The sequence below is a fragment of the Pezoporus wallicus genome, unplaced genomic scaffold, assembly GCF_028554395.1.
Source record: "Pezoporus wallicus isolate ANWC-B61680 ecotype Strahan unplaced genomic scaffold, APGP_CSIRO_Pwel_v1 contig_4055, whole genome shotgun sequence".
Lineage (NCBI taxonomy): Eukaryota > Metazoa > Chordata > Aves > Psittaciformes > Psittacidae > Pezoporus > Pezoporus wallicus.
In genome coordinates this window covers 1,401,736-1,419,046 of record NW_026642952.1, presented here as the reverse complement: position 1 = coordinate 1,419,046, position 17,311 = coordinate 1,401,736, and the positions used below count along the sequence as shown (strand labels likewise).

The 17,311-nt window shown below is 35.9% G+C and overlaps 1 long non-coding RNA gene across 1 annotated transcript; it reads left to right on the top strand.

The window, feature by feature from the left end:
• Positions 1-1,066: 1,066 nt before the first annotated feature.
• Positions 1,067-16,983, top strand: LOC130612008 (uncharacterized). Its single transcript, XR_008975368.1, has 4 exons — positions 1,067-1,226; positions 2,612-2,692; positions 8,695-8,830; positions 16,706-16,983. It is a non-coding gene; the product is annotated as an uncharacterized LOC130612008 (long non-coding RNA).
• The last annotated feature ends 328 nt before the right edge of the window (positions 16,984-17,311 follow it).

Here is a 17,311-nt window from a genome sequence, read left to right as displayed (position 1 = left end):
CCCAGTATGACTCTCCCAGTATATTTTGAACACTCTCGTAATGTGATTGAAATGATTGTTTACACCTAAATTGTTTACTGTCAAATCCCAGAAACTGAAAGTTGAATTTCTTTCTTTAATGACTTTCATGACCAGTGATAGCAATGTACTTTTCACATGCATCTCTCAGACCACAGGCATCTGAGAGATATTATAATGGGCTCTGGAAAAATCAGTGAATTTTAGTCATTTTTATGGAAACCAAACAGGAGTATGATGGTTTCCATACCTGACAAATGCCACTGCATCTGAGTTTTGGATTATGAAAGGATGAAGCTGGTTCCATGTCATGTGTATTTCTAGGCAGAAATGTTTTCTTACTATGACTAAACCCAAACTTATTACTTCATATCTGCACACCTTTTTCCTGTTAGACTTACAAGGGAAACTATTTCTTCCTTCTTTTCCTATAAATATCCTCCAGGAAGGCAAATAAAATCCTTAACATGAAAGAATTGCAAGACCTTGAAACATACTTGGATTTTTCCAAACAAATAACCATATAGTGTATCTTGTCTATGCCTACTAAACTGTAAGATTACATCGTCTCCAGAAGAGACATTAATTCTGTCATATCCTGATTTACAACCAAAAAAAACCCATATAATTTCATAGATGAAATCTTATTTTACTTAAAAGACCTCTTTCGAGTAGCTATTAAATAACTACAACTTTTATGTTTGAAAATCTGTGATGAAATGAAAAAAAATCTAGTCAATAAAGTAATCTGATTGATAAGGAATCTATAATGTCTTAAATCCCTCAAACACATCACTTTACGTAGTGATCTTTTGATATGCAGAGCAGAGAATTAGGCTTAATTTCCAGAAAAATCTTTTTTGCTTCTCACAGGGTGATTTGAAAGACTTTTGTACTTGCAGTAGAAGGCACAGATAACTCTCAAAATACTTCAGAACTTTTTTTTTTTTTTCAATTGTATTCCTTTGATTTATCCCAAGGCTTAGGCAAGGTTGGTTTACATACATTTTGAAAGTATAGCAATGGGTTTTTATCCTGTCATGAAAAAGGGCTTCATGTTCAGTGGAAGTCCTAGAAACACAGCCTCCCAGGATGCAGCTGAACTCACAGGGCAGGGACCAGCAGTGCAGGTCTGTGCCCTGGACCAGAATTCTGCATTGCACACTCCTTTTTCCCTTGCAGCTTGCAAAGGACGTTAATAGCAAGTGGTGAGTGTAGTAGGTTATGACCACTCAGATGGTCTAACATGCACAAATTTCTGACTACGTTTTTGTGTAGGGCTCACAGAACTGGAGGCTTACTCAAAATCTGACTTGAAATGACTGAAAAGAAAAACTAGCTTTCTGCAGCCAAATTTGGTTCCAGATCAGTGGCCTGTGCTATAATCTAGTGCAGAGAAGGTGTCTGGAGTGTACACCTGTTGCATATTGACTTCTGCAAGGTTAAACATGATGGGTGAAGGGATAGAGCTAAACTTCTTAGATTGCAACAGATTAGATGTCTGCTTGATATAGCAGTTGACAATAATGTGGATTTCCTGTGACATGTATTCCTGTGATTTCTGCCAGGGATTAAATGAAACAAATTATTTTCATTGGGTGTTAAGTATTGAAGTAAGTAAACCACTGTAATTTCATTGGTAACTGAAAAAGTACAGCTAGTTGTGTTCAGATCTGTTGGATGGGGGATGAATACCCACTGTGCTTTTGTAAATACAGCATTTGCACAGGATTACTTAAATTAAGTCAAAACATACCCAGAATACTTTAGAAAGAGTGATCTGAGCAATCTGTCTGTGTGCTGGATAATGTCTGTCTTGTGTCTTGGAGTGAAAGAACTTTGATAATGTCACCACATGTTTTCACCCACAGGACATAGCACAGTGTGCTTCCAGTCGGGACTGTTGAACTAGAGCTATTTGTCAGTAGCAGCTATTATGTCTGTTTTTCTTTTAGTATCTTCACTGTCATATGAAGAACAATTGCATGTCTTACCTAAGGGAAACTATCACAATGCCATTCATCGTCTCTTTCTCTTCATCACCCTTCTCTCATGGATGATCTGACTGTCCCTAAAATCATATATTTTAGGGCAAGCCAGGGGACTCATATGCCCTGGATGGTCAATTGTTAACCATTTGATAGTGGCATCACATAATATTAGGAAACCATTCAGAACAATTTTTTTTTTTTTCTCCAAATTGTGATCTTGTGTTGTTCCTGTAAAAAATATGATTTCCATGATTTCCATTTAAGCCAGCATCTTCCACCAGAAAAAAATCATTCACAGGAAATCTGATGTCTTCTGGAAGACAGTGCCAGACTCTTTCTCTAATAGAGTATTGTAGTTTGTGTAAAACCTTCATCACCTTATTAGCTGGGATAACATCTTTACACTGTCACAGTTTGTTAGTTTTATCCAATCCGTCAAAGAAACATTTGTATGCTACCTGGTGCTGCTTGCAATAACTGAAACTTGCATATAACTGACATATATTATCAAAGTGATGAAAACAGGTGCTGGATCTGATTCATAACTCTGATAAATCTTTTTCTTAAGCATTTCAGAGCTGTAATATTCTCTATTTCCATAGAACTTTCCATGCTGTGTACTGTGAAGCCTAAAATTTCCCATCCAGGAAGGCAGAAAGCACAAGCTAAATGAAGACTCAAAGGTGAATTTTTCTTTAAAACAGTTTCCTTTTAATTTGGAGAAGACCAGTTACTTCTTTGCATACGTATACATATTTAAAAAAAAATAAAAATTACTGAATAATAGTTTAATTACCCTTTTTGTCACTTTTGAATGTAAAGTTTCACTAGTCTTGGTGGCAGTGGTGTCTGGATCATTATGCATGAAAAGGCACAAGTTCCTGTAAAATACTGCCTGATTTGAAAAGTGTCTAGAGTGGAGGTTTTGGTTTTTTTTTTTATATTCTTACATAAGAAAACAAAATCTTGTTTACTTTTACAGCTTTTTCCTGTTTTCTGTTCATATGTGGAAAGAATTCAATCATCTCTGGAAACTTAGAAAAATTTTGAATTTCACTCTACTCCAAACAGATTTATCTCTCTCCAGAAGATTTTATTCTTGGTATCTGTAGCTGTCTGTCCAAAATATCTTTCTTCTAGATCTACCCTCTCAATTCTTTATTTTTTTTAATTCTCTCTGGAAGCAAAGTAGTTAATAAAAACTATGCACAAGCAAGAAGTAGTTTACTATCACAAGTCTACTATAAGGCCCTCATTCCTCTGCAGAATACTTATTTGACCTAAGATTAATTTGATGCCTTTTCTATTATTTATTAAAATGCTAAGTCATTTTTTAGCTCACCACAGATGATCACAATGAATGGAGCATGTTCTCTTTCCATGCTCAACCAGAAGCGACTTGTAGCTTATGATCCACTTCAGCAACAGTTGCCCAAGTTCTCTCAGAGGAGCTGAGCTTCCTAGCTAAAAGCCAATGGTATATTCTACAACAAGAAAAAAAGAAAAAACAATACAAAGAAATAGAATTCAGAGCCCATTGTGAAAAGATATAAAAATCCAGACCCATGGCCTATCTGCAATTTCAGCACTTACTTTATTCTTGCTAAAAAAACTCACCCCAAACCCACTATAAACAAAAGTTCCCCACTGACATTTTCCATTTTAAATTACTATTATTCGTCATTAAGATCAATTTCCTAGTATATTTCAGTGCATATTTCAACAAGTCTAATAGTATGTAATAATAAAAGGATGTCTGAATAATGGGTCAATATGCTACTTGCTGCATTATAACTTTAAATTATTCTTTTATAATTGAGGTGGTTAAAATCTATCCACAGCTTTAAGCATTTCCATGTGACAGCTCTGTCAAAATCAGAAAAGCTTCTGTATATGGATGTTAGTTTATCATTCAGTTAGGCAGACATCTGGAGTTTTAGTATCATATCATGTTTCTACCTCTTTTCACCTGAATCTCAAAGACAGCATATTACAAAAGGAGAAAGGACCAACATCCTTCAGATCAGTGAAGCCTTCTTTCTAGTTAACGGACCCGCATTGCTGAAACTTACCTAGTTTATAGGCAAAGAAAGCATGCTAATACAGTGTCTCTTAGAGACTCAGCATAGAGTAAAAAGTATCAGACTTGGAAAGACTAATTTTTTTCCAGCCTAGTCAATATGTGCGTATGATTCTGGGGCAATAGAATAGCCAGTTTATTAGCTAACTGTACAAACAGTCCTCATTACTGCAATTATTCACTAATCAATAAAGTAGTGATTACTACTTTCCAAGTAATCATTAGTGTCCTGCCAAAGATTCACGAGCTTGAAAGGCACATTAAGCTGAGTATAAATACTTCCTCAGAAAGGTTCAGCTTTTTAACCAACCCCAGTGCTTGGAACACTTGCAGGAAAAGGGGTAGATATGTTAAGAAAAATAATGATGGAGACATTATTTTACAATTTTATTGTTATAAATTGTTATTGCTATACAATTATTATACAACTTGTTAATACATATATAAAATAATATTTTCTATAAATTCACTACTTCTGAGACTCAAGAATAAATAAATGACCACTGATTTCCACCTGACATCATCTCTTCCATAACAGACTGCTGATGTTTGACTTTTGCATACCTAGCAATTGAACAAGAGATATATGTTTTCTATTCCAAAGCAGAAATGGAGAAACAAATACTCCATCTGGAGTCACACAGATTCCTTCAAGACAAAAAATTGGCATTCTCTTGAATGCACAGCTGCTTTTGAGAATGTGAGAACTAAAACTTCATCCTGAAAGTTGGTGGTGGTGGGTGGTTTGTTATTGTTTTGTTGGGTTTGGTTTTGTCCAGTTGTTTGGTTTTGAGGTTTTTTTGTATGTTGTGATTATATTTCTCCTGAGCCTCTTCCTTTTAGATTAGATTTAATCTTGCCAGCACTCTCCACTGCTTAAATTCTAATATAATTCCTTTGCTCTCCAGAGGCTATAAAAATCAGAGTAGCCTTCTAGGTTCAGAAAGATATTTTTAATGGAATTTAGACTAAAGAGGAGAAGAAAGAATGGAAAGTTCAACAGTCTTTTCTCAGCACAGAAGTGTTTAATTCTAAAGATTTTGCTGAAGGGAAAAAAGCCATACTACAGACTTGATAACTCTAATTTTTGTTTGAGCAAAGACATATGTAACTAAGACAGAGACAAGAGCTCTCTACTTCACTCCATCTGTGATTCAAACTCACTGCTGATTCTGAGGATGATATAATTTTTTGTACAATTCTTTCAGTAAGTGTCTCAGGCAGACAGGATCATAAAAGTTTCAGTTTCTCATAAAAAAAAAGAAGGGTGAGAGACTGTTGCTGATATTGACTTTTTTTTCCAAATCTGTTTGTTTCATTTCAAGTGTTTGTATTTTACTAACGACTGTTACCCATGGCTCCAGATTGTTGACTTTCATATATTATTTTGTATTCTTACACTCATAGGAAAATAAAATCAGGATATGGATTCCAGTAAGTTACTTGTATGACACAGAAAACCTGCAAAACCCAAATTCAAGGAGCAAAATTCAGCCATATGAAGTCCCAAAGCATTAAATTCCCTACTATGGAGACATCAGGGAAGCAACTTGTATTTTAAAGGGAATTTTCTGTCAGTTTCTAGACTATCCCAAGAAACCTTTCACTCTTTTTTTTTCTTTTTCATTTACAGGAAAAATAGGTAAAAGTGTGTCTGGTATGGTAGGGAAGCATGGAGAATTTTACTCAAAGTGATAAGCAAGTCTTTGCTTTCTCCCAGCTCTAAATCTGCCTACCTGACTAATTGGTGTGACACTGAAGACGTCTTAAAACAAACAGATTGTGAACCTGCTTCAAAGATACTAAAATTGGTGAGGAAAGGAGGACAGAACCTGCTTTTGATTTCCAGTAATAAAGGGAGTTAAAGAAAACAACAAAGACATTCATAGCTTTGAATTCTCTGGAGTTGCAGGACATTTCTTTATAATGAAACTTCTATACTGAAATGGGAGAAATTCCTATTCTTCATTCTCTCTCTTCTACTGAAATTCTAAAAGATATTTACATCTCTAACTTTCATTTCCTGAAATGTTAATTTTCTTAATGTATATGACTACTTCTTGAGACATCAATTTGTTTTTTAAATATCTAGGTATCTTTAAATCTGCCCCAGTAATACATGTTATAGTATATTCCTTAATGTTTAAGATGCTTTGAGATACATCCATTAGTTGGCTAGCTGTTCATTTGTGTGATTAAATTTGTGTATCATGCTTATCGTATTTGATTTCTAAGGAACACAAAGCACTGTGAAAACAGCCAAAAAAATTTTGTATGTGATGCCAGTGATGTGACCGTGTGTTTGAAAGGATCAGTCTTGAAAGAATACAGGAATAATGGTCTGGGATGGTGGGAGTTGTGACTTCTGAAAAATTATCTAGTGGAAGTTATCCTCTCAGTCTGTGTAAGAGCAAGGAAAATATTTTTTTTCTTGTCCATAAGTTGAGTCAAATAAAATTAATATTCTGGAGTTACTTTAAAAGAACAGAGTGAGCTATAACGGAAGGCGAAAGTCTGAATCAGTCTGAAGCGGCAGGGCTCTGTGCTGTGGCTGTATCAATGCTGATATTATAGAAAGTTACCTGAAACAGGAATATATGAGAAGAAGCATTTGAAGAAAGATTAGTGAGCTTCTGGGGAAAGTAAATTATGTCTGGCACATTCTTCGCTAGGGTGAACTGCTGGCTAATAATGAACCTGAGTAAAGAGAGGATGTGGGTCAGAGACTGAATTCAAACACCACTGAAAAGAAAAACCTGCTCTGGGGATTTTGATTCCAAAAACTTTTGCTTAGTGTGGTTGTTATGCCATGATGTTTCCATCAACCTTCCTTCCATAATGAGTTGGAAGGACTTCTGAGGAGCACTGTTGGTAACTAGAGGTCGAAGTTGAAAATCCTGTGTAGGAAAAGCCAAGGCAGTTGGCTGTGTATTTTCCTTTTGTTCTGCGTGGTGCCACTGGAGATACGTAACATAGTTTAAACAAGATTTAGTAATTACAGTTTACTGAAGAAATTAAATACATGCTGAAAATAAATTTGCAATTCTCCCCTTAAGAAAACACATATGTGTGTTCACACACAGGGGTGTGTGACTGGAGTTGAGTTGTCTGGGATTTTTTTCTGAAACTGTTGAACTCTTCAGGAGTTTTAAAACACTTGCTGTCTTCCTTCCACCCCCAGTCCTTTCACTCCCTTTGATTTTTGTGGTCACAACAATGCCATTATGCTAGTTTCAAGTAACCATGACAAACAGTTCTAATTAAGATATTTAAAACAACAGTTTTATTGCAAACATACGTGAAGCCAAATGTGTTCTTAAATTAATTTTCCACTGCTCTTTTGTGCAAATTAGATGGCTTCAGTCATTGCAAGTGTGATTTAGGAAAGTTGGAGTTGTTGGAACTCACTGTTTTGTGACAAGAGGATGCAATCCTTGTTTATTGAAGTACATGTGCTGGTAATATGTGTTTACAAGGAATATATTCAGTTTGTTGAAGCTTAATTAAACTAACATAACTATGTTGCATAATACTGGTTAAAATATTTTAACCTAAGGAAGTGGATAACCATTGTCTTTCAAATGTAAAATACCCTGTCTTGTTAATTCAAGAATTAAAAAATTTATTCAGTTGGCATTTATGGCATGACACAGCTGTTTAAGTATTGTTGTAAAGACCAAATGACGTTTTCAATATTATTTTTTCTAACATGTTTTAAATTTAACCGTTTAAATTTGAGATAATCTGTTTAAATCTGCTTAGTAAATATTTCATTTCTGTAAGTACACTTTTTGGTGATACAGCTGTCTGAAATCAAGACTCTTGAACTAAAAAGAAAGGTTTTATCTAAAACAAAAAACTTGCTTAAATATGAAATGGCAGTTCAGGTGTAGGTCTGCAAATTTGGTTTGGCAATTTAACCTCAGCATAGCAAAAGTTAACAGAAGTCTCCTAAGTGCTGTAGAAACCACTGGCTTGGATTCAGTGTTCAAACTCCCTATTCAACATTTAGTGACAAGTAAGCATTTTAGAGGCTGGTCTTCAAAAACTCATTTGCTAAACTGGGAAGTATTTTTCATCTTCATCTCTATTTCTCTCTATAAATTCAGTGATTTGCTCCAGGCAACACTTCTCTCAAATAGGAATCTGGAAGAAAGGCATATGTGCAAGATACTTGTCCCACTTTCATTCACACAGAGATATGAGAAACTTCTTTCATTAAAACTATCTCTCTGCCTGAAGAAACTTAAACTCAAACTGTCCTTCTGGGGTAAGTGCTAGAAGCCAGGTCTTTCAATTTCTTGAGTGAATGAACCTTGTGCTGGGTTTTGAAAGACTTTACAGCAGTTTGGTTCTCAAATCCCTAACTGAAATGAGTCTAATTTTGTATGGTATAAACAGGCAGGATTCCATCTCTAAAATCAGTACGATAATGAATGAAGGATGTTAATGACAGGCAAGAGGGAGCAATCTTATTTGCTATGTACTTCTATTTTAAAGTGATCCACAGCCCTACCACTTCCAGCTCAAGAAATGGCAATAATTGCTTTCCCAAAGCAACTCTATCAGAGCTCATAGTAGAGTCTTTTTCTCTCCCCTCCTCAGCACTTACATCACAGTTTGTGGCATCCTCTCCTGCTTCAAGCCCCAAAGTGCCTAGGTACATCAACAGATGTCTATCGGAGGCCCCTAGGGCTTCCCTGCAACCTTCCAGCTGTTGCTTGCAGAAATACAGAATGAGGTACAAGCCTTCAGATCCTCTCATCCGAAGATTTATTTAACTAAGTTTTCTTCACTTTTGTGTCTTTAAATCTTGGGTATGGCTTATATATACTTGCTTAAACCATTTGTGTGTAACTTAGTGGCTACAGCAATTGACTGTGTAAAAGACAAGACCTATGGTCAAGTCCTGATTAGTTAAGAATAAAATTTCTAAGATTAGAAACGAGCAGTGGAGGCTTCTTTGAAAATAAATGCTTTTATCATCATATACATGTGGATTCTTAGCCCTGGATATTCTTTCTAGATAACGAGTATAATTATTCCAAGTGTTCAAACGATTTCAACAGAAAAGATGAAAAGCACAGTATGATTTCCACAGTTTCAAAGATCAGTGCTATGCTATGTCCACCTGCACAATGGTACACAGAATTTGCTTGCCATCCCTGTGTGAATAGGAACAAACTGCAGCTGGCAGAACTCCTTTGGCAGCAACTCATCTCCAGCTGCTCTCTTGGAGACTATGGGTCTATCGCTCCACTCAGCAACGCAACTCATGTCTATTGACTGTTGTATCTTGCCAGAGCATTGTTTGGCTTGCCCAAAATACCAACTAAATTAGGTGCCACAACACTGCGACTGATAGATCTCTTACAGATGTATAGGCCAATAAAATTAAGGTGGTACAAGATCTGCAGTCCTGACAAAAAGAGATCAAGGGAGACATCATTAGTTTATACTTGCTATTAATTGTTCCCTGTAAGAGTAGTAGTATGTGAACATCCATACCAGATAGCAAGTACAATCTGACAATATCGCAATCATTATAGCACACAACAATAATTGTTGTCGGAAAGGATTCATGAAACCTGATAGAAGATGGCAGATGAGAACGAGCTACCAGAATCAGAACATTTTCTCTGATTTGCAGTCTGTCTACAGCTCATATTTATGAGAGGAAGAGACCAAGAACAGGCAGCCTGCTTTCCTATGTATAACAGGCAGTTACTGAAAATCTTTGCCATGTGCAAAGATGTACAAAAAGGAAGTAAATGCTTGCATCAAGTTCACTGAGAAGCATTGAGTATATTGTATGTGCAGTGCATCACTCATTCCTCATGTGCAGCACACTTGAGCTGTATCCTCACGGCATATGGTGGGCCTGGCCCACAAATTTATTCATGAGAGATTCTGTGGCTTGAAATGGAAGCAAGCTTGAGGACCATTGCCACCTACCTCCTTGAGAAATGAATTCTCCACAAAAATGCAGATTCAAGTCTCTTCAGACATCATTATCATATCAGAAATTTCCAGGTATGTCTAACAGTGAAGGGTCTAATTAATTTTAACATTAGGAAGTCAAGACAAATTTGCAAAACCAGAGGTTTTCTGAAGGTCATTATCTAATTCAGTAGACGTGAAACTTGATCTGTGTATGTCAGCTGACAGCTTAGATATTTTAATATATTCAGGGAGTTTCAGTTTTATGGACTTTAAGGCAACTTTGCTCCATCAAGACAGATTCCAAAGACATCCACGATCTCTTCTCATCTGAGTACACTTTGGTATGGATTGTGAGCAGAGCACAAGTCAGAAAACTATTCTGGTTGCTTGTCCTCAAGCCTCTATCTTTGTGACAGAATAGACCTATCCAATGATGCTGCTAGACATACATCTAACTCCAGAGAGAAATGAAAATAAACAAAGTCTGAGCATTCTGACATCAACTCCATCTTGTACGACCCGTGGAACGGAACCTGGTAGTCATTGTAAGTTGCAGGAGGTCTCTTAACGCCTTTCACAGAGAACCATGGTTCCAGAAGAACAGCTTAGGGCTAACCAAAAGCAAATACCAAGGACATGGCTGTATCCCTATGTATTCTCCTATGAAAATAACTAACAGGAGTTCACATCTGCTATAGAACCACTCCAAGACAAATGCAGGACTATTAGGATTTAAAACATTGCTAGACATGGTGAGCTGTTGCATGTTTTGACTATGAGTGATCAGAGAATCCACTCAAGATGCTGAAGACCGTAAAATCTTCCTAACTAAATTCAGATATATGCCTTTTGCCTCATACGGAAATGTCCTAAGGAATCAGAGGAGGAAGGTGTGGCACTGAGCAGGAAAAAATACAACTCTTAAAGTCACAAGGAGGAGACAGTGGTGTGATTTTATAGCCTGAAGAGTAGGACAATGACCTGCTCCTCATGTCAAAAGACTGTTCTGTACATTATTCAATGTTTCGTAACATACATTCATACATTGCCATTAATTTTGATTTAAAGTATATGCTCTTATTTTATAAATCTGTTAAAGATTATAGCTTAGTCATTATGGTTATATGAATTCCATTTTTAGTGTAATTTAAAATTTATTCCTGTAATCAATCTTATTTTTTTTTCTTGATGTGTTACCTTGTATCAACTTGCAATAATATAGAAAAAGACTCAGAAAGAAAAAAAATATTGCAAGTATGGACACACACAACCTCATTTTATCATTTTCTTTGAGGACTGAAAATTCCACCTGAATGAGAATCAAGTCAAAAGGAGCAAAACCAGACAAATAAAATAATTTTGGGAGACAGCAGTACTACCATAAAACCAAAAAAAAAAAAAAAAAAAAGAAAAGAGTGACTCTATGCCTGATGCAAGAAGATTTTTTACTGAGTAAACCTTTTCAGGTCTTGACTGTGGCAGAAGTATGTTACATGCCAGCTGGAATAAAACATGAGTATTTTGGACATATTCCAAGGAATTACACGCCAGGATATTGAAAGTTCCAAGCATCCCATCTTGCCACACAACTGAGCCAACATTTTCCCCTCAGTCACCGTTTTGTATGTAGAAGCAGAAGTGTAAGAATGGAATAGAGTTTGGTCTTAGCCAAAAGTGAATGAGTGATGTCTATTTATTTATGTCCTCATATGTTTCCTATCACTGAGTATTAAAAGTGTCAACCAAATATTTAAGAATACTGACTGGATTGACAGAATGTCTTCTCACTTTAGACACTATTACTCTCAACTTTAAAACTTATCAGAGTATGGCAATAATATTTGAAAAGTTTAACAAATGATAAAAATATAGACTGCTTACAGTTCCATTTCTTATTTTAAAGTTTTAAGAATAAAACAATTTTTAAAAGATGATTCCAGACCATCATGAGACGTGTTAGCTTTACCCTACTGGTAATGAATTGTTGCAAAACCAATTTTGAGCTTTTCCATAGCTTGCAAATTTTAAGTCCACCATTTCAGAAATTTTAACCACTTAAGCTAAGGGAAAAGAGATTAACAAAAATGTAAGTATTCTCTTTCACTTATTTCCACACTCAGTTCTTTTGTCAGGTGCCATCCAAATATGAGTCTGTTGGCTCCCAAAGATCTGTATCTGCAAAATCTAGGAATCTAAATATCTGTTATTAAGGATGCTCAGAAGTCTTTAAGTACACCATATCTGTATGTAACAACAGAAGACTGTCTCTTCTCTAGTGGCCTATGACAGCCTCAGTGAATGCTGACGTTAATCATAGATCATAGAATGGATTGGGTTGGAAAGGACCATCTAGTTCCAATCCCCCTGCCATGGGCAGGGACACCACACACTAAAGCATGTCACCCAAGATACTATCCAACCTGGCCTTGAACACTGACAGTGATGGAGAATTCACAACTTCCTGGAGGAACCCATTCCAGTGCCTCACTACCCTCACAGTAAAGAACTTTGTTATAGCTAACCTAAACTTGTCTGTCTCAGTGAATTCAGTACACACAGGCTTCTGTGTGACAAGGTCCATTCATAAGTCCATAGGGCCATTTTCAACAGGTTGGGGGAGTAATGAGTTTTTGGGCTTTCTTGAAACTTTAGAAATATCAGTTTCCAATTTGTAAACATCCATTAAACAGGCATTCAGATCTTGTGTGAGTCTGATCCTATAAAGTAGAACTTCTTGCTATGAATGCAAAATCTGAGCTCTAATCCCTGTCATTGCCACAGGACAAGGGAGTAGCTCAATGATTAAAACATAGCTATGAAAGTAAATATTTTAACAAGTACTAAGTAAAAGCAACAATAAGAACTTAAAACCCTGACTCCCATGGTTTATCATGTGTATCTTTTGTAAGATAAAAAGTAAACAGAAACTGAGCTACCAAGCCTTCTGATGTCTGATTTGGCAGTGCTGCAACAAAACAAAACTGTGTGACCTTACTCCAAAGGCTACATAAGAGAGGCATGGCAGATAATTCCGTGCAGAACCTTTTCATACTATGATTTGAGATTCTTGCCTTTGTATCTGCATGCGTGTGAAGTCCTGTCAATGGCAGTGTGGAATCAAAGAGATGATTTTTTTTATATTTACCTCTGATTATTGTTCAGTTTATATTCATCTTTTACCCCTTAGCTTGGTGAGCGCAAAGTCAAAATCTCTGACATGCAAAAAACGTTTCAGCTATAATAAACTGCTGCACTGCAACAACAGACCTTCAGTAACTGGAAAGTCTATCAACTTCAAAAGGCATCACATAAAAGCCAAGGTTTGATAAAAATTTCAACACTGCAGAATAAATGATCATTGGAGAGGATCCTGGAAATGAAGATGCATTTTTACCCACTTCTTCAATAAACATTCACAATAATTACATTTTTCCTCTTGCAGAAAATAGAAGTAAATATAAAAAATCTTAAAGCAAAAGCTACAGGTTTCTGTTTGTCACTCTACTGATTGAAATTACATAGACAAATTAACCCACAAATTAACTCTGTTATGCGACCTGCACAACAGCAGAAGGACTTCTGTTTTGACTTAGGGGTGCTCTATGAGAACAAAGCAGTATGTAAGTATTCTCCTTCTGCAAATCTGGAGAAAGGAGGTTTCATCATGGATCTTGAGACCTTAGATCATCCTTTGTCTCCTATACAGAGCTGAGCATATAAACCCCATCAAGAAAACAACTCCCTTGAATTCCACAGAAAAAGAAGAGATGGTCTCAGTAGTGGGCTAAGGCAGGCCAAAGTAGCTGTAAACTGGCTAGACTGTTGGGTTGATTATCCATTTTAGCAGATTACATAGGTTTAGGATTGTAGTTTACTTCTGTGTCTCCAGTTTAAGCAATTTCCAAAGCAGAAGGTCAGCGTTGTAAAATATTTATGGACTCTTTAATCAACACTTCCCTCCAAACAATTTGCAAAATTGAAGAGAGTTTTAAGATGTTTCTAGAATCCTGTGTAGTTCTTCCTTTGTTGTTTGACTGATTTTTTATTCAAATACTGACAAGATTGTTAAAGTCACAAACTTACAAGGCTGAATTATACTAAATGGGGTTTATTGTGTTTGTTAGGTACACTACTGATGCATTATTATTCAAGTGCCGAAAAATAATGGAAATTATCACAGAGACACAAATGAACCTCTTTATCTTAAGCCTTCTGATCTTTTCCAAATTATCTCTAGATGAAATATGAGTTTGTGTAAGAAACTTCAAAATAGTGTTAATGACACAAATAAGGTATCTTCAAACATAAAGTGCCTGAGCAGTAGCAAAAAACAAAAATTCAGATTGTTCTTCCTTTCCTAATCTCTAGATACCAGAGTAGCCTAGGTGTGCTGTTCCTGTATAAAATAATGCATATTTTAAAGCAAGGGACAAAACCCAGGATTTTCCCCACCTCTCAGACTGTAAATGGTATGCAGGAATTTCCTTTCATTCACTAATGATTTTTAAAGTTCTTTTCAGAGTAGAGTAATTTTATGTAAGAGCTAAAGCAAGAATATTCAATGCTAATAAAAACCAGCATTTTCAATGCTAAAAATAAATAAAAATCATAGGGAATTTTACGGCAATTTACTAAATATGGTACTTCACTCCTGTACTGAAAGTAATTTAGTTATAGTCATTGGCAGGATAGAAGTATTCAGCAATATGATTTTAGAGTGACTGAGTTGAAACCTCAGGAACAGAAGTATATGTGCATTGGGTAAGACATAAGATCCTTTTATCCCAGTAAGCAGTGTCTGGTATTGAATTACCACAGAACCAAATGACAGTAGCATAAAAACAAAGCACATCCCCAGAAACTAAAATACGGAGTCTTCCTGTGATCTGACTTTTTTAGAGAGAAATTATATCTTTCTGCTAAAAGATAAGATTGGACATACTGAAGAGGGGTCACAAAACAGTTTTACAGAGGTTTAGACCAAACTGTCTCACTTTTAAAGGAGGTTTGTAGACTGTGGGTTAGGCCTTCAGGTAATATTAGTCAAGCATGTTAGTTAACTATATTTAATTACAGGGGCTTTTCTGAAGGCAGAAAAGGCCTGGTTTTCTCTCTACATGTTAACGAGTGTTTAATGGTTTAGCTTGTCAAACAACGAGACTGGATTTGAATGGAAAAATTCAGTCTCATTTGGATTCACTTCCTAAGCTTTTGCAACATTATAACCTGATAAAAAACCCCAAACAAACAAACAAAAAAACACAACAAAACCATAATAAAGAGTAAGGCAGAACTGCCTTTTTCTGAGTGTTATTAATTTTTCCTGATGCTTGCTAAAAAGATCAGAAACTATTCCCCTGTTTTGAAAGAAAACAGATACTCAAGATCGTGAAAAAGTTAAAGCTTTATCACTGTGTTAGTTTTGTACCTTTCTCCTGAGATAGCAATCCAGACTGCATAGGCTCTACAGCTTCTTTTTCTGAACCAGTAGCTAAAAACTGACAGGTTATAACTACCGAGGAAGCAAATGGAACACTTGATTCTGAAGATTTCTGTTAGTAATAGCTCTTACCTAGGATAAGGGGAGTTGTGAGTTTTCCCAGCACAGCTGCAGAGAACTGCAAATTCTCTGGAACAAATCTGAAGCTGGTGCAAGCAGAACAGACACTCTGAATGACTGGTGGACGAGACATCTGGATATCCCCTGAAAATGTTACTTCTTTGAAAACACCTAGAATGCTTACTCAAAGCAGCAGTAGGTAAATGTATGTATTGGTGTGTGTCACTGTGCAACTGACATTTTAAAGACAGGTCATAGGTTCTGAGAGACTGCTAGAAATCATGTAACTGATCCCAGGTTAACTGACTGTGGGACTTTTCAAGGAGATTTTTTCATAGAAAATACTGCTTAAAAATAAACCACAAAAACAAACAAAAAAAAACCCAAAAAAAAAAAACCAAACCAAACACATATTGGAAAAGCATTAGTGTCCAAATTAATAATGAATGACACTGATAATATAACAATCAGTGAACACTGAATAGTAGAAAGATCACATATTTTCACTTATAATTATCTGAATTTAGGAGTGGAATATGAGAATTTTTTTCTTGGAAGTTTGGAAGATTCTGACTATCAGATTCTGACTGATTGGGTACTTGGGTTTGTAATGTTATTGGCCAAGTTCAATGAGGCATGGATAGAATCAGCATGTTCTCAAACCATTGCCTGGAGAACAGTCAGTATCTCACGGGACTACCTGGCACTCACACAATCCAGTCTTATGTTCATCAGTGAGTAATGGATCCTTCCTTTTTATGCTTCTGGCTTCTTTTTCATAGTTTGCATTATGGCTTTTAACATTATTTGAATCTGGACAGTAGGGGAAGAAGTGGCAGAGATTCATTGTCTGCCAATAGATAATTCATCAATCTAAACTGAAAGCCTCAAATGTGTGAATGTTCACCTTTGCTTTACAGTGTATGACAGAAAAAATATTTTTTTAAATGCAGTAGCTAGAGTGGGCTTTGAGATAGAGGTTCTATAAATCCACTGTAGGCCTGCAAGTTAAAGAATTGCATCTTTTACCTTTGTATTCTTGATACTGTACTCATGATACTGCCCTTTTCCATGTTTGGGTTACTCATTTAATCAGCATTTTCTCTCTCTCAGACTATTCTGATTGAGATGCCTTAGGAAGGAATCCAGCCAGTGTTTTTCTTGTGTGCTCCAGATGTTTGCAATAACATACTACTGAAGTGAGTGCCAGCAGTAAAGGGATATTCCTCCACAGGAAATACTTTGCATCTGACACCAACGAATAGCTCCTTAGGGAAAAAAAAAGGCACCAATTTGTTAGCTAGCAGCTAACCAGTAAACAGAAGAGTAATCTTGGTAAAATTAGACTAAGTATGTAACTTCCAGTAACTGAATTTGGAAAACAAGCAGAAGGAATTACTAATTCTAATTACTAAAACTACTGCTTTAGGTTTACTGCAGAAATATTCAGCCACCAATCTCCTTTTAGCCTCACAATCATGCTTTTCAATTTTGAAGAGGAAATAAATAAACTTCTCTTTTCAAGCACTTACGCGGAGCGTATTGGGCTGAGGAAATAATAAGTTTATCTCATATTATTCCTGTACTTAAAAAACATTTTGACATATTTTCAAGAGCGATGAATAAGAATGGTATAATCATGTTTTTTCTTCCCTGACCCATTTGCTATTTATTTTTTATCATGTATATTATTCTATTGATTTATATGTACAGTCATTT